A 15,803-nucleotide genomic window follows, 5' to 3' on the forward strand; every position below is an offset into this window, starting at 1 on the left:
AGTGATGGGATCATTTGTGATGGATGCTACCCTACGCTTAAGTTTGAAAATGAAAGAAACATTGCTTGGCGTTAGGAGGGAACAATGCAACTTGCACGTCAAGGTGTATCAATTACATATTATTTGTGTATATTTGTGTGTTACAGAATTGAATTATGAATTGTGTTTTTATTTGTGTAAGCATTACTTTATACTAATGTAAATGTTTTTGCCCAGTATAAAAAGAAAATCACAGAATGCACTTAGATGTGCACGAGTTCATCATGAGTCTGAAAGGCAACCATGGGCATTGGCGGTGGGGGATCTACTTCTCATTGATTTGTGTGCATGTGTATTTCAAAAATGTTTACAGTGTCTGTGAATTATGTATTATAAATACTGTTAGAGCAAAGAGTGACTTGTTTTATTATTCCTTCAGCAGATGAATATGACTGCATCGCTACGGTTTTATGCCCTCCTAGGCATAGCGGCTAGAGTAGACCGTCCGAGAGGAGCTCCAGTTTTAGGAGGGGAACTAAAGAAAAATTAATTGAATTTCAGGAGAGATCAGGTAAGACAATGTCTGAACCAGAAAGGTGAATATGCAGGAAATTGTCAAAAGGACAGACATTTGGGGAAGGGAACTGAGTTCACAAGGAACAGAATGTGCTGAGCTCATGGCTCTAGAGAATTTAAAGTTGCATAAGGAAGCTAATTTATTGACTAGTATCCTTTACGATTTTCAGTGGAAGAATTATTACTGGGAAGAAGTGACTGGGACTCATGGTCCCCAGTTCCAGTTGCCTAATATTTTCTCCCTTGTGTGATTCCTAACTATGTAATTATTTCTGACACTATCCTGTTGTGCTGGCTGGAGTTGGTTGCAACATGGTTTGGATACGAAGTATGAACTCACAAGGTTTTTCTGGAATACTTGAAGGAACGTTGACTAAAGCTTCAGGGATAGCATGCAAACATCAGACCTGGAACTCACCTCCTCGGCTTCATCTGCTGGGAGAGGCATGGTCTCTGAAGCCCCTAGGTTGCAACACCTGCTGTGTGGCTCTCAGCCTTATCCTATGCTTTCACCCAGCCTTCCCTGGTGGTAGGAGAGGCACTCGGGGACCTTTGCTAACACAGCCTCAACAGTACTCTGTCATGGTGCTCGTCCCCCTAAAAAATGTATTCTTAGGAATCAGAAGCGTTCTCATACTTATTTTTGGTCTTGATCCTACCACTAAGGGATTGGCTAATTCTTGCAAATCATATGACTCCTGAAAGCATCCACGTGCTCATCTGTAAAGGGAGGTAGATAAGTGTTACTTCAAAGGACATTTCCAAGTCACCAGTCCTTTATTTTATCAAAAGAGAACTCGCCTTCATGTGTGTGTTCTCCTAGTGTTGGACTTGGCTGAAACCCAGGAGCCAGGGTTTTATTTCTTCCTTTCCTTTTCATCTTAGATTTATTTATTCACTTGTAAGGCAGAGAGAAGATACAGAGAAAGAAGAAGAGAAAGGTCTTTCATCCATTGGTTCACTCACCAAATGGTTGCAACAGCAGAAGCTGAGTCATACTGAAGCCAGGAGCCTGAAACTCCAGTGGAAGACACAGTGGAGGGCCTAAGCAGCTGGGCCATCTCCTCCTGCTTTCCCAGGTCATTAGCAGGGAGTGGGATCAGGAGAGCAGATGGGCCTAAAAGGGCACTCAGGCGGGACGTCAGCAGTTTAACTCACTGCACTGCAACACTATGCCCAGGAACCCAGGTCACCCATGTGGGTGGTAGAAGTCCACGGACTGGAGCTGTCACTGCTGCCTTTCAGTATCTGCCTTAACAGGAAACTGGAATCAGGAACCAACCTGGTGCTGCAGTATAGAGTGTGGACTCACAATCACCAGGACAAAAACTGCCTAAGCCCTTTAGTTCATGTGTCTGTGCCACCTGGGAAGAAAGTCTTGTGGAGGTGTCAGGGCTACAGGCATTCAACATGTTCTGTTCTTGCTTAGAACTGAGCTGCCTTACCTCGGCAGGGCAATCTCACAGCAAGAGCCAAGGCTTGCTTTGCAAGTCCTCTTCTGAAGTCAGTTTCCTTATCTAGAGAATGTGGATAATCATTGCTTTCGCAAAGTCAGTTTAGCATCAAAGAAGGGAAGCATGTAAGTAGTGTTCAAAAGGTTCATGAAAAATATGTGCCAGGAAAACTTCAGTTTCTTGCGCTGAAATAAACATTTTAAGTTCCATTTTCCTCAAACTTTCCAAAGTAGCATGTATGTGAAAATATTTAATAAATTAAAAATATTTACTTAATACGTGGCAGTCTAAATGCTGCATAATTTCTGAAGATGTTATTGAGAGCTACAGGCACAATAACCACATAAATTCAGATTTTAATCATTTTGGCTCTATTTTAAGTCTATATACTTCATGTAAAAATTTTGTTATTGTTTAAGCGTATAAACTCTTAAATCTGTTTGGAAACAGTACACAGTATAAATAAATATCACATAAACCTTATTCAAAATATTGCATTTTACCCATATAATCAAGTATTGTTCTGTAAGAAATAAACCTCCCAAAGTGCCAAAAAAAATGCTCCTCTTAAACGGCATAATAGTTCCTGTGATTTTTCATTTGGATTGATTTTCAGTTGTTTTAAATTTCTTGAGGGTGGATTCCAATAATCCCTACCTCTCAATCTTATACCTCACATATTCTGAAAGTCATTATCATGAAATTCAAAGATGTGAGACTATGATCTTAAATGTAGAACTTACTCAAGCCCTTGATGACATTTTATAATATGATAGCACTGTATTAGTGTTAAATCTGTCGACCACCCAAAAAAGAAAATACCAGCCAAGTACAAACAGACTTTTACTATGCAAAGTGGAGTCCGTTCCCGGGCCCATCCCGTATAGTGGAGGAATGAACAGGAGAGGAGAGGAACGCAGGTGGGAAAGACAAGCTGGGCAGCGGAGACAAAGCATTCATACCCCCTCTGACATGGGTGCTGGCATCAGCCCGGCTTGGGTCCTGATAGGACAGGGAATGTTGGCTTTTGTGCATCATTGGCCATACGTGGCTTTGACTGCCTTCAGGGCATGCCAGATCTATGGCTGAGGTGCTGTGGTGTCCACCCACTTTCTGTAACCATGGTAACCATCAATTAGAAATTTGCATTTGCTACTTACAACCACATTTTCAAATGTTTACAATTTTTTTTTTTTAGTTTTCCTTACTCTCAGACTATGGAAAGTACGTGGCAATAGAATGGTAGAATGGTGATTTAAAATTCTGAAATGTTGAGGGTCTTGTTTTCCGTGCTTCCTTAACCAATCCTCCCAGAATTATTATGTACACTGATGTACATGTTGATCTATGGTCAATTTGATGAGAGAGTCATTTAAGTTCGTGACCCAGAGTTATTAACAACCACTGAGAAATACCTTCTTTTAACCATGTCTAGCTATGACAGCACTGATTTTTCCAGCAAATACTTAATAAGCTCAGTACCAGCTCAGAGGGGGGAAAGAATTAGATTCAGATCCTGACTTTACTGTTAGTTGAGTGATCTTAGATAAATTACTAAGTTCTCCAAGTCTTAGCCATCCCATGAGATGACGTAGGTAGCCTGTCCAGCACGATACCAAACACACGCTAGAGACTAAATAAACATTGCAGTTATTTCCCCCTTTGCTTCATTCCCTCTGCCCTCAACGTGTCAATTAAAACTGTAAGAGTTCAAGGCATCCGACAAGGACCCTGTCTGGAAGGAGGTGTGTCTCCTTGTGCTAGTCATCCATAGCGTTGGCCTGTTGAGGGCTACAGGAGAGATGCTGTGTTGTCCACATTACTTGAAGGGTCAGAAGTTAATGGTAGCACATTCACACCCCCAGTCAGTGTGTGTGTTTTAATGGGGCAAGAAACTTTAACACAGACTAGTCTTTCATTAGTAATAGGAAAGACTGACATGAGTGTCTAAGCCACAGAAACATTGGAAAGAGGAATAATAAAAAAAAAAAATACCTATTTATTGAAAAGCAGAATTACAGAGAGAGGGAGAAGAGGCAGAGACCATCTAGCTATTAGTTCACTGCCCCAATGGCTACAACAGCTAGGGCTGGGCCAAGCTGAAGCCAGGAGCCAGGAGCTGTAGCCAGGTGTCTGACACAGGTGCTGGGGCCCAACCAGTTAGACCATCCTCTACTGCTTTTTCAGGTGTATTAACACAGAGCTCGATGGAAAGTGAAGCAGACAGGACTTAAATTGATTCATATGGAATGTCAGTGCTGTAATCAGTGGCTTAACATGCCACACTCCAGTGCTGACTCCAGTAAGTTCATTTTATTAGCACTATGTTAGAAATGAGACTATATAAAATATCTGAATGATAGTTAATAAAAACATGAATTAAACCAGCAAAGCACTCTTAAATTGCTGTTTTCTTTTTCCCCCTGAGTCCTTCCTAGTGCATTTAGCAAACAATAGTGATTTGGATAAAGGTCTGATGTTGAAATCCAGGAGGCCTGAATTAAGGTGTCTTTTTGCTACTATCTGATCTTAGGAAAATCCTCTTCAAACTTTTCTTTTTTTTGTTTTTAATTGTTATTTTTCATGAGACATTTCCTTAGGCTTAGGACTTCCCCTTCTACCCTCCCCTTTTACTTCCCCCTCCAGTGCCAAATTTTTCATCATCTGTTCAATAGAGATAATACTTTTGACTGCTTACATAATAGAATTACTGTGGCCAAATGTGAGGACACTCTGATCAGTTCAGTATTACTGAGAGAAATCTTATATACAAAATTGCAAGTGAATGATTCTTCAAAGTATCCAAGGATCAACTCCTGCAGAGCCAGATGACATCAGTAATAAATTTTAATTATCTGCATTTTTATCAGCACAGACTAGATCTTGCAGTTGGTTCAAAGTTTATTCTCCATTTATCTTTAATGTGTGCTGTCTTGCTGTTCATTGATAGGTATTCCTGACTTTGAAAGATCTGAGATTGGAAAAAGAATGGAAAAGCACAAGGAAGACACCTCCCATTATGCTGAAGAAAGAAACAGTGACTACTCTCTTAGGTTACTTTGAATCTCTACCTAAAGGAGCTTAAATGGCATGAAAGTGGTATCTCATTTCATGTCAGTTTCAAGGATAAGCTTGCTGCTTGTCAGGGAGAGGCATGGACAAAGCAACTCTGTCCCTGATGTCTTCTGTGTGAGATGAGACCTTTGGAAATAAGTGGGTTAAGGAATGATGCGATCTCATTTTCGGCACTTCTCTATCTCCCCCATTTCCCAAATGAGTAGTCTTTGTCTCCACTTCTAGCAATTTCATGATCAGATTGTTCAACACGCAGAATGAAAGAAATTTCATTTCTAATCTGCAGAAAATGGTCATTTATGCAAATTAATTTTTTTCAAGATTAAAAAAATTTATTTGTAGGGTATATTTGCATAGAAACAGTGAGTTTTTGGGGGGGCGGGGTTGGAGAGAGAAAAGAGAGATCTTTTATCTGCTGATTAACTTCTAAATGGACACAACAGCTGGGGCCAGGCCAGACTTCACCTGGAGTGACGTCAGACTTGACTAGTGTGGGTCAACTCACACAGGGTCAAAGTTGATCCATCACTTGTACCAGCCAGCACACATACAGATGGCTGCAGTTGCCTCTTCAGTTCTTCCCCACTCGCTGTCTCTCATTAGAAACAATGGGTGCTGTGGCCTAGCCCAGCCCAGCCAGCCACAGGGCTGGTCCTCATGCATGCCACCAGGAGCTGAAGCTTAGATGGAGCTACCTCTGTTAATCCCACCAGGTCCTGCCTCCAGCCCCAGTTATTGTACTTGCTGGCATGTGCTGCAGCCTAACTTAGCCCAGAGCATCTCACATCCCATCCAGCTTCTGTGTACACTCATTGGTGCTGCAGCTCAGCTCAGTCCTTTCTGTCCCCAAGACCCAGCCCATACATACGCTGTTGGGTGCTGTTGCCTTGTCCAGCCTGGCCCAGCCCCAGCTCTGGCTTTCCTGCTCACCAGTGGAAGCTGCAGCTTAGCAAGGGAATGCTCACAGTTCCCCTACCAGGTCCACCCCCAGCCTTGGATCCTGCACTTGTCAAGCGGTACTACAGAACACAGACCATAACATTTTACTATAAAGGGATTAGTCTATAAAAGGCATTTATTGTGCCTCGATTGCACGAACTTCTAAATCTCAGATGAAGAGTTGAAAAATAGCAATGTCTCTCTTCCTTCAGGAGACATGGCACCTCTCTGATCTCTCCCAGAAGGTAATTCCCCTTTCCTTTTCATGTTCACTTCAAAGATAAATTTCCTTTGTTTTCAACTGACTCCCAGATTTTTGTTTCTATACTAAGCTAAGGAAAGAACCCACTGAGCTTTACTGGTATCATTTGCCTGGCACCCAGTATGGGGTTTGAAAAGGCTTTTGGTCATGTGGCTAGGTCAGATCTTCAAGTTCCAGACAGTCTTTTTCATGAAATGTCATAAGGATCAACTTTTGTGTGAGCAACCTGAATGACCTGAAACGTTGCTCTGTGATCCCACACCTTCTTCTTCTTCTTCTTCTTTTTCTTCTTCTTTCTCTTCCTCTTCCTCTCCTCCTCCTCCTCCTTCTTCTTCTTCATTACAAAGTCAGATATACAGAGAGGAGGAGAGATAAGAGAGGAAGATCTCCTGTCCAATGATTCACTCTTCAAGTGACTGCAACAGTCAGTACTGTGCCATTCCGAACCTGGGATCCAGGAACTTCTTCCAGATCTCCCATGTGGGTACAGGGTGCCATGGCTTTGGACCATCCTTGACCGCTTTCCCAGGCCACAAGTAGGGAGCTTGGATGTGAAGTGGGGCTGCCAGAATTAGAACCGGTGCCCATATGGGATCCTGGCACGTTCAAGGCGAGGACTTCCATCACTAGGCCACTGTGCTAGGTCCAGAAGGCTCTATCTTTTACCCCTACAGAAGTAGGTTGTAGTATTCCAAGAGGGGGCTCTGAGACCATCCAAGTCTGCTAAACTCTTGTGTCAGGTCCAGGGGTAAACCTTGTGAGGCGGTTCTCCCTGAGCCGTATCTTACTGCTCCATGTTTGCATGTACACTCTTTATCTATCATTCACCCTTGTCTCTCTTGAGTGACCAGGAAAATAACCCCTCCAACTTGGCAACACAAAAATTGCCCAGCCATTTCTTAATCAGAGAATACTCATGGGTAAGGCCTTCTGCAGGTTCCTACCCAGACAAGAAGTCAGGGAACACTTAAAAACCCAAGACACTCGCAGAAACCTCTCTCTCCCACCCTCCTTTTCTCTCTCTTTTATGAAGACGCCCCATCTCTTATCTCTCCTGGGAAGGCCTTTTCTTCTCCTGCTTTTCATGTTCACTTGTTCACTTTGCAAATATAGCTTCTTCGTGGGCAAATTAAAAAAAAAGTTTAAAGTAACTTTTAACATAGGAACATGAAGAGAAAATTTTCTTTTGAAGAATTCTTTAAGCATCAAGTTTTTTGGTTTTTGTTTGTTTATTTTCTCTTAAGCATTGCATTTCAAAGCAATTGCTTTGAACAAAGAATAGAGTAATTCCTAGAATGGATTTCTTTACTGTTATTGTTTGTGTCTAACTCAAGGCTTTAATGATTTAAATGGACAACATAGTAAACCATTCATTTCTACTTTTTATAAAATTCTTTGAATGATTTTCTGGGAACTGAATGCTTTCCTGTTGGGGAAAACTCTTCCATCCTAATATTGCAGCAGTTAATTATGCGTTTTGGGTTTCAGGTGGACAAAACCTGCACTAAATACAGGTAACAGAAGCACACTGCCTTGAGCTAAGCAAGTTTAAGGTACAAACCAGTAGAGAAACTTGATTATCACCTTATTCCCTGAAAATGTCTCCTCTGGTTCTATAAACAGTAACTGTTAGAAAAGTGAAGATGCTTTTGGAATATCGAAAATTTTATGATCTGATTTAACAGAAAACATTTTCTGCTTCCAGTAAATTAGCACTTTAGTATTACTGATGCTGTGGTGATACAAGCTACTAGGACAAAAACATCTGTTAGAAAGGACAGATTAGTCAGGATTGATATAATACACTTATCATTACTTTTCACTTAGAGCAATCAATCATTTTTAGAACTGGATCACTTTTCTCTTTTAATTGAATGATTCTGGAAGATTCTCCTTTCACTCTACCCCAAAAGATACAAAATTCAAACACTAAAGGTAAGATCGCCTGTTCTGAACATTGAAGCAAGCTATTTTTCTTTTTTTCTTTTTCTTTAAAAAAAAAACTAAAATTATTGAATTATTAACTGAGATATAAAAGGTAAGTGACTTTTCTTTCCTGGAATCAGAGATGAGGAAGTTGGTATGAGGCTATTTCAAAAACTTTTGTGAAAATGGAACTAAAAAAAAAATTATTTTTGTCTAAAAATTTTTAAAACATATATAGACTGAATCTTTTTTTTTTTTTTTTTAAAGATTTATTTTTATTATTTTTTCATTGGAAAGGCGGATATACAGAGAGGAGAGACAGAGAGGAAGATCTTCCGTCCCATGATTCACTCCCCAAGTGAGCGCAACGGGCCGATACTATGTCGATCCGAAGCCAGGAGCCTCTTCCGGGTCTCCCACACGGGTGCAGGTTCCCAAAGCTTTGGGCCGTCCTCGACTGCTTTCCCAGGCCACAAGCAGGGAGCTGGAAGGGAAGCGGGGCTGCCGGGATTAGAACCGGCGCCCATATGGGATCCCGGGGGTGCAAGGCGAGGACCTTTAACCACTTGCGCCACCGCGCCGGGCCCTAGACTGAATCTTTAAGAACATTTTAGTCATATGTCCCTTAAGCAAATCGATGTTTAATGATGAATTTAACCGAACTTCACAAGAAATTATATTTGAGACATGTCATTCGGATACCAGGTGCTAGGGACACAGGTTTGCCAAGATGCTAATGAAGCACAGATCAAGAACCCCTCAACGTGCATGAATCCCTCCATGACAATTATATTCACACAGCCGATTTCCGTTTTCTGCAATAAATAAGATATTTAAATCTTAATTGCTTTATCTGTTTCTCTTCATTTTATCTATAACATTTCTTCTTGTGTTTGGAGGTTTTGGAATATCCACAGATTTCTTTTTTATGTTGTCTATAAACGAGTTGGGAATACACATGGTTTTGGAAGACATATTTATATTTATTGGGTCACTTATCCAGGGTTTCTTTGGGTCTGACATCGTGTCATATCAGGTTATGTTTCCAACTATGATGTCAGCATCGCATATAGGCACAAATTCAAGTCCCAGCTGTTCCACTTCTGACCCAATTCCCTGCTAATGCACCTGGGAAGGCAGCAGAATGGCCTAAGGATTTGGCTCCATATGGAAGACACAGGTGAAACTTCACCCTGGCCCAGTCCTAGCCATGGCCATTTCAGTGAGTGAACCAGTGGACAGAAGATCTTTCTGTCTCTTGCTTGTTTTCTTGCTCTGTCTGTAACTGCCATTAAAATGAATAAATAAATCATAAAGAGAGAAAGAGAGAGAGAGAGAGAGAGAGAGAGAGAGAGAGAGAAGGGGTTTCTATGAACAGTGTCATCTCTGCTAATTCACACAGCAAATTATAATGTAGAGAACATATCATATATAAGCATGTCTAACTGAATTGGTTTTCTATTGCTCACCAACCAGTTACCAAAAACTTAGTGAATAAAAAAATACCTATTTTCTCATCATTTCATATAGCAAAAATATGAGTATGATGTAAAAGCATTCTCAGGGTCTCAAAGTTAAAATCAAGATGTTGATTTGGGTAGTCAACATGGTGGCATAGCAGGTGAAGCTGTTGCCAGTAATGCTGGCATCCCATATGGATACTGCATCTCTGATCCAGCTCCTTGCCAACGTGTCTGGGAAGCAGTGGAGGATGACCAAGATTTAGATTCTGCCACACATGTGGAAGACTCAGAAAACATTCTAACCATTCTTGTCTCCTGGCTTTGAACTGGCCCAGCTCCATCTTTTGTGACCCTTTAGGGAATGAATCAGCAGATGAAATCTCTCGCTCTCTCTCTTTTGCCTTCCAAATAAGTAAATCTTTATTTTAGAAGTTTTTATTTTAATTAATTTATTTTTTAAGATATTGGCTTGGCTACGTTCTCATCTGGAGCTCTGATTCCTTTCCTGAGCCCATGTAGTGTGGCAGATTCAGTCTCTTGCAGGTATATTTTCCATCTGGTTTTAAGCTTGGATTGTTCTCAGCAGCTAGACACCACTTATTTTCCTTGCCACGTGGCCTGCTTTATTTCAAAGCTAGCAGTAGAGGATTTCCTTAATTTTTAATCCTTAATGCTTTGACTATTTTTTGTCAAAATGGCGATTTCCCTTCTAAAGATTCAATTGATTAGGTCTGGCCCAACCAGGATAATTTTCCTTATCTCAAGTTCTATGATTTGAATGTCATTTGGACTGCAAAATCCCTTGGAAGCAGTGCTGTGATAGTGTTTGGGGACCTTAGGGATCTTCTGAGATTTCTGCCTAATATAGTTGCTTAGAAGCATTTCTACTCAGAATTGCATTTTCAAAGCTTTGGAAGAGAAGTTCAAACATTAGTGAATGAAAATTTATCCGCGAACCCCACAGAGCTTGTATGTCATTTTAAAGCAATACTCTTAGATTACTAATAAGTATTTATTAAATACTTGTTATTGCATTAAACAATATGCATGTAATGAAATACTCTATTAACTTGTTTATTAAAATGTAGTTTTAATTTATTAGAACCACAGTTTATAAAACATTAACAGAATATTCAGTGCAATAAAGATGATAAACATAACACAATTACTAAAATTATCCTATCATAGAAAATAAAATTATAACAGAAAATTTTCTAGAACACATAAAAAGCAGTAGTTTGCTTAAAGTAAGAAATAAAATGTGGAAGTGAGTAATAATCTCAGTGCCTCTTGGGGATTCAGAGGAAAGAGAACTCTCAATTCCTGAGTTTGAGAGCAGCTTGTCCATCACAAATACCAAAGTACAAGGTATCCACGGGAGCTGTTAGGGCTTCCAGATCCAGATGCTCACATTCCCTATGCAAAATGACATTAGGTTGAGTGTTTGGCCCAGCAGGTAACATGCCCCTTGAGATGCCTGTGCTGCATCATTGAGTGCCTGTGTTAAAGCTGTGACTCTGATGCTGAGTCCAGGTTCCTGTTCACACACACTCTAGGAGGCATATTTGATGGCTCAATTACTTGACTGTCTGCATGAGTTGACTTCCAGGATTCTGGCTTTGGCCTGGCCCAGACCTGGCTGTTGTGTCCATTTGGGGAGTGACCGAGCAGATGAAAGAAATGTCTCTGTATTTGAAATGAATACATAAATAACTTCTTTTAAAAAAGAAGCAAAGAGGGCCCGGCGCGGTGGCGCAAGTGGTTAAAGGTCCTCGCCTTGCACGCCCAGGATCCCATATGGGCGCCGGTTCTAATCCCTGTGGCCCCGCTTCCCTTCCAGCTCCCTGCCTGTGGCCTGGGAAAGCAGTCGAGGACGGCCCAAAGCTTTGGGACCCTGCACCCGAGTGGGAGACCCGCAAGAGGCTCCTGGCTTCGGTTTGGCATAGTATCGGCCCGTTGCGCTCACTTGGGGAGTGAATCATGGGACGGAAGATCTTCTTCTCTGTATCTCCGCCTTTCCAATTAAAAAATAATAAAAATAAATCTTAAAAAAAAAAAGAAGCAAAGAAAGAAAAATGGACTATGTCAATACCCAACTGGAAGTATTAGATGAGTACCTGCACATTTGAATGTGAAATTTGGATTGGTGGTATTGATGGGAGGGGAAGCAAGTATTTTTTTTTTTAAATCATTGGATAGATTCTTCTTTTGTGGATGATTTTTATATGCTCTATTTGTCTGTTAGGCACCTGATAATTATTCTTAAAACGCCCTGTCAGTTCAATGCAATAACATTGATTAAAATTGTTAAACTGACAATATGTGTCAAATACTTCAAATAATCCATTCTTCACAATGTAGTTAATATACATTAAAAATATTTTATAAGGACAGATTGAGGCTTAATGATGTTAAGTAATCTCTCCTACTATGACAGATAATAAATGGTAGGACTGGATGCTGAATCTGTGAGTCTAATGAGAGTTCTGACCTCCACAGACAAATCTAGAAGTTATCAGCATTTAACAAATAGGAAAAACATGTTAACTTCCTCTAAGGGAATGATGTGCACTTCATGTTCACTAAGAAGGGTTGCATTGAGTCTCTCTGGAGAGCTCGCAGAATGGTATATATAGCAAATCAGGCTTAGAAACCTGATTTCTCTTCATATCAAGAATGAATCCATCTTTCAGGAATGAATTCACATTAACCTAGTTTATGAGTCTGATTTTTAAAAATTAATTAATCCTTTTTATTAATAGAAAAAGAACAGGCTTTATGCATTCCATACATACTGTCCCAAGAAGACAATTATACTGTCCTTGCTCCTCACAACACCCCCCCCTCTTTCCTCTATTCAACAATATTTGCACTAATGAGTCTGATTTTTTAAAAACAGAAGGAAGTAGCAATCAGAAATCACACTTCCAAAGACAAGTGCATGTAAAATCTATGCAACTAACTTTCTTTCTTGCAAAAGAGAATGTGTATGGAATGTCTAATGACCTTAAGTGACAAGAATATGAATCATCCCTCTCACTTTGGGGATGATCTTTCCAAGGAAGAAAATGCTCACTCATTTGTCCTTGCATTTTATCAGTCCCAACCACACTCCGCTGCCTCGCTCTGACCCACATAGCTTTGCTTGGCCTGTGAAGGCATTTGCAGCTCTGGTCAGATGGCTTTCACCAGGTACCAAACACCTGGATGAGTGAAAAACTCCCCCTGAGTACTATTTTAGTGGAGAATAACTGTTTTATCTTTTATTTCCTTTTTTATTGAGGTTACAAGACTGACAAATTACCTTCTGCTGGACACTTCAGAAACCCTAACAAATTGAGTGAATCACTGTGTAATTCTGAGCCTCATTTCCAATCTGGATCTTTAGGTCAGTCCTGTAAATTTAATTTGCAATATACTAACTTCCCCCGCCCCCAGCCTTGTTAATTGTGGACCATATGACATAGTCACATCATGAATTTCATCTGTATTTTTTTTAAAGATTTATTTATTTTATTTGAAAGGCAGAGTCAGAGAGAGAGGAAGAGACAAAGAGATGTTTCTTTTGCTGCTTCTCTGGCCTACCCCCAATTGACCAGGGCTGGGTCAGTCTGAAGATGGGAACCAGGAGCTTCTTCTGGATCTTGTATGTGGGTGCAGAGCCCCAAGCACTCAGTTCCTCCTCTGCTGCTTTCCCATGTGCATTATTGGGAAGCTGCATTGCCAGTGCAACAGCTGGGACTCAAACTGGCATCAATATGTGATGCTAGCACTGCAGGTAGAAGCTGGAACTGATACACCACAGTGCTGGGCCTTTTAGTTTCTTTAAAAATTTTATTTATTTGAGAGAGAGAGAAACAGATAAACAGAGAAACAGACAGAGAGGGAGAGAAAACTGTCTGACTGGTTTATTAGCTAAGTTGCAGGAGCTGGCCAGGGTTGAAGCCAGGAACACAGCTGGGACTTCCACGTGAGTAGCAGGAACCTGCTTCCTTGCTGCTTCCCAGGGTGCACATTAACAGGAAGGTGAATCAGAAGTGGTGCAGCCAGGGCTTGAACCAGGCACTCCAACATGGCATGTGGGTGACAAATGCTACGCCACATTTCCACCAGTTACACCCTTCCTTTTCCTTTTTCTAATAGCCAGGACAAATTGGGAAGTTTTGGCTTTTTTTTTTTCTTTTAGCAACATTTTCTCATTGTCTGGTGGAGTCCATAGATGCCTTGTCAGAATAATGATTTTAAAAATATAAGACCAAACAGAGAATTATAAAATTTTACCAAAACACTTCAAACACAAATTTATGTTAAAATAATGTTTCTTTTTTTTAATTATTTCAACTTAAAAAATTTAATATTGTTTACATAGTTGAGGGCCACTGTTGGCCTCCAACTAGGGTGGGGATGGGCAGGTATGGAGGAAGGTGGGCGGGACACATGTCTCAGTCTTTTCTTTTTCTTTCCTGTGTCCACAGGGCAATAAGGGGAGAGGGCAGCTCCTTGCTTCCACTCAGGGATGGAGGAAGGTTCCCTGAAGGAAGGTCCCCCAAAGACAGCCTAGAGGCCCCGATGTGCGGAAGTGTTCTGAGGGTGTCCCTTGAGCGATTTTGATAATTCTGAGAAGTTGCTTTTGTTGCTCCAGGGTGGAGAAAATCTTTCCAAGTACTATTGGTTGACAAAATCCACCTTAGTGCATGCACAGACCCAGGAAAATGTTGCAAAGCTTAGAGAATTGTCCAGTTTGTTCTGCTTTCCATTCTCTGTAAGGCACTCAATATCACCTGCTGGCCTGGAGAAGCAGGCTGTCATGTTTCCAGGGTGCATCTGGACATGCTATGCACTGCATAGCATCAGCAACTGAGGTGGCCCAATCCAGATACATGCACTCCAAGGTTGGGCCACACCTCCTGTGATTTTTCCTGAGTCCATTGGTCCAGTCGGGGAGTCTCCTAAGAAACCTCACCTGGGGTGATCCTAGACTTGATTGCTATGTGCACCAGCCAGTGCATACTCATACCTGTGGATGGAGCTTCAGTCTCATCCCACACAAACCAACAGGTGTTGTAGTCTGGCCTAGCCAGCCCACCACAGTCCCAGCGCTCAGGCATACCACTGGGTGCTGCAACCTAGTTGGGGCAACTCCAATATTCCCTTCCAGGTCCAACCTCAGTCCTGGTCCCAGAACATGTCAGCTCCCACAACAGGCCTGGCCTAGCCCACACTTCATCTGATTCTCATGTATACCCATGAGTGCTGCAACCTAGTCTAGCCCTGCATTCCTTCAAACCCAGTCCCCATATATTAGGATAGGTGTTGCTGGCTTGTCTGGGCTGGCCCGCCCCCAGCACTGATACATGTGCTCACCAATGATAAGTACAGCCTAGGAGGGGAGTGTTCACAGTTTCCCCTGCCAGGCACGTCAACAGTTCTGAATTTTGCATTTTTGCAGTCCAGCCTGACATGACTCACATCCAGTTCTGGCACTTGCCAGCTGGTGCTGTGGCTTAGCTTGGCTGGGACACACCCATTCTGGCTCTTGTGCATCAGTGGGTACAGCAGCCTAGCCCAGCCCTACCCCAGTCCTTAGGTGAACTAATAGGTGTTGTGATTCAACCCGGGCTGGCTTGCACCTTGTCCTGCCACTCCCTTGTGCTAATGTGTGCAGTGGACTGACCCTGCTTGGTTTATCGCCAGACCCAGCTCACATATGTGCCGCTGGTGATGTAGTCCAGGCTGGTTCTCTCAGCCTTGGTTTTTGTGCTTACCAGCAGTAGCTGTCTTTAGAGTTCCTCAACCAGGCCCACTTCCAGCCCTGGATCCTATGCATACTGATGGGTTGTGCTGCTGACTGACATAGCCCCCAACTGGCACTCACTGGTGGGTACTGCAGCCTAGCCCATTTGGCTCACACCTACTCTGACTCTCACTGATGGGTGTTAGAGCCTAGCCCAGCCTGGGCCACCCCCAGATATGGCTCTCATAAGACCTAGTTGGTGCCATGGACTAGCCTGGTCTATCCTACACCCATTCAGGCTCCAGTGGGTTCTGGAGCTCAGGCCAGTTTGGCCTGCCCCCCAGATCCAATGTATGATAGGTGCTGTAGCCTTGCCAAGCATGGTCAGCCAATAG

The sequence above is a fragment of the Ochotona curzoniae genome, unplaced genomic scaffold (assembly GCF_017591425.1).
Source record: "Ochotona curzoniae isolate NIBS_2020 unplaced genomic scaffold, NIBS_Ocur_1.0 contig_1071, whole genome shotgun sequence".
Taxonomy (NCBI): Eukaryota; Metazoa; Chordata; class Mammalia; order Lagomorpha; family Ochotonidae; genus Ochotona; species Ochotona curzoniae.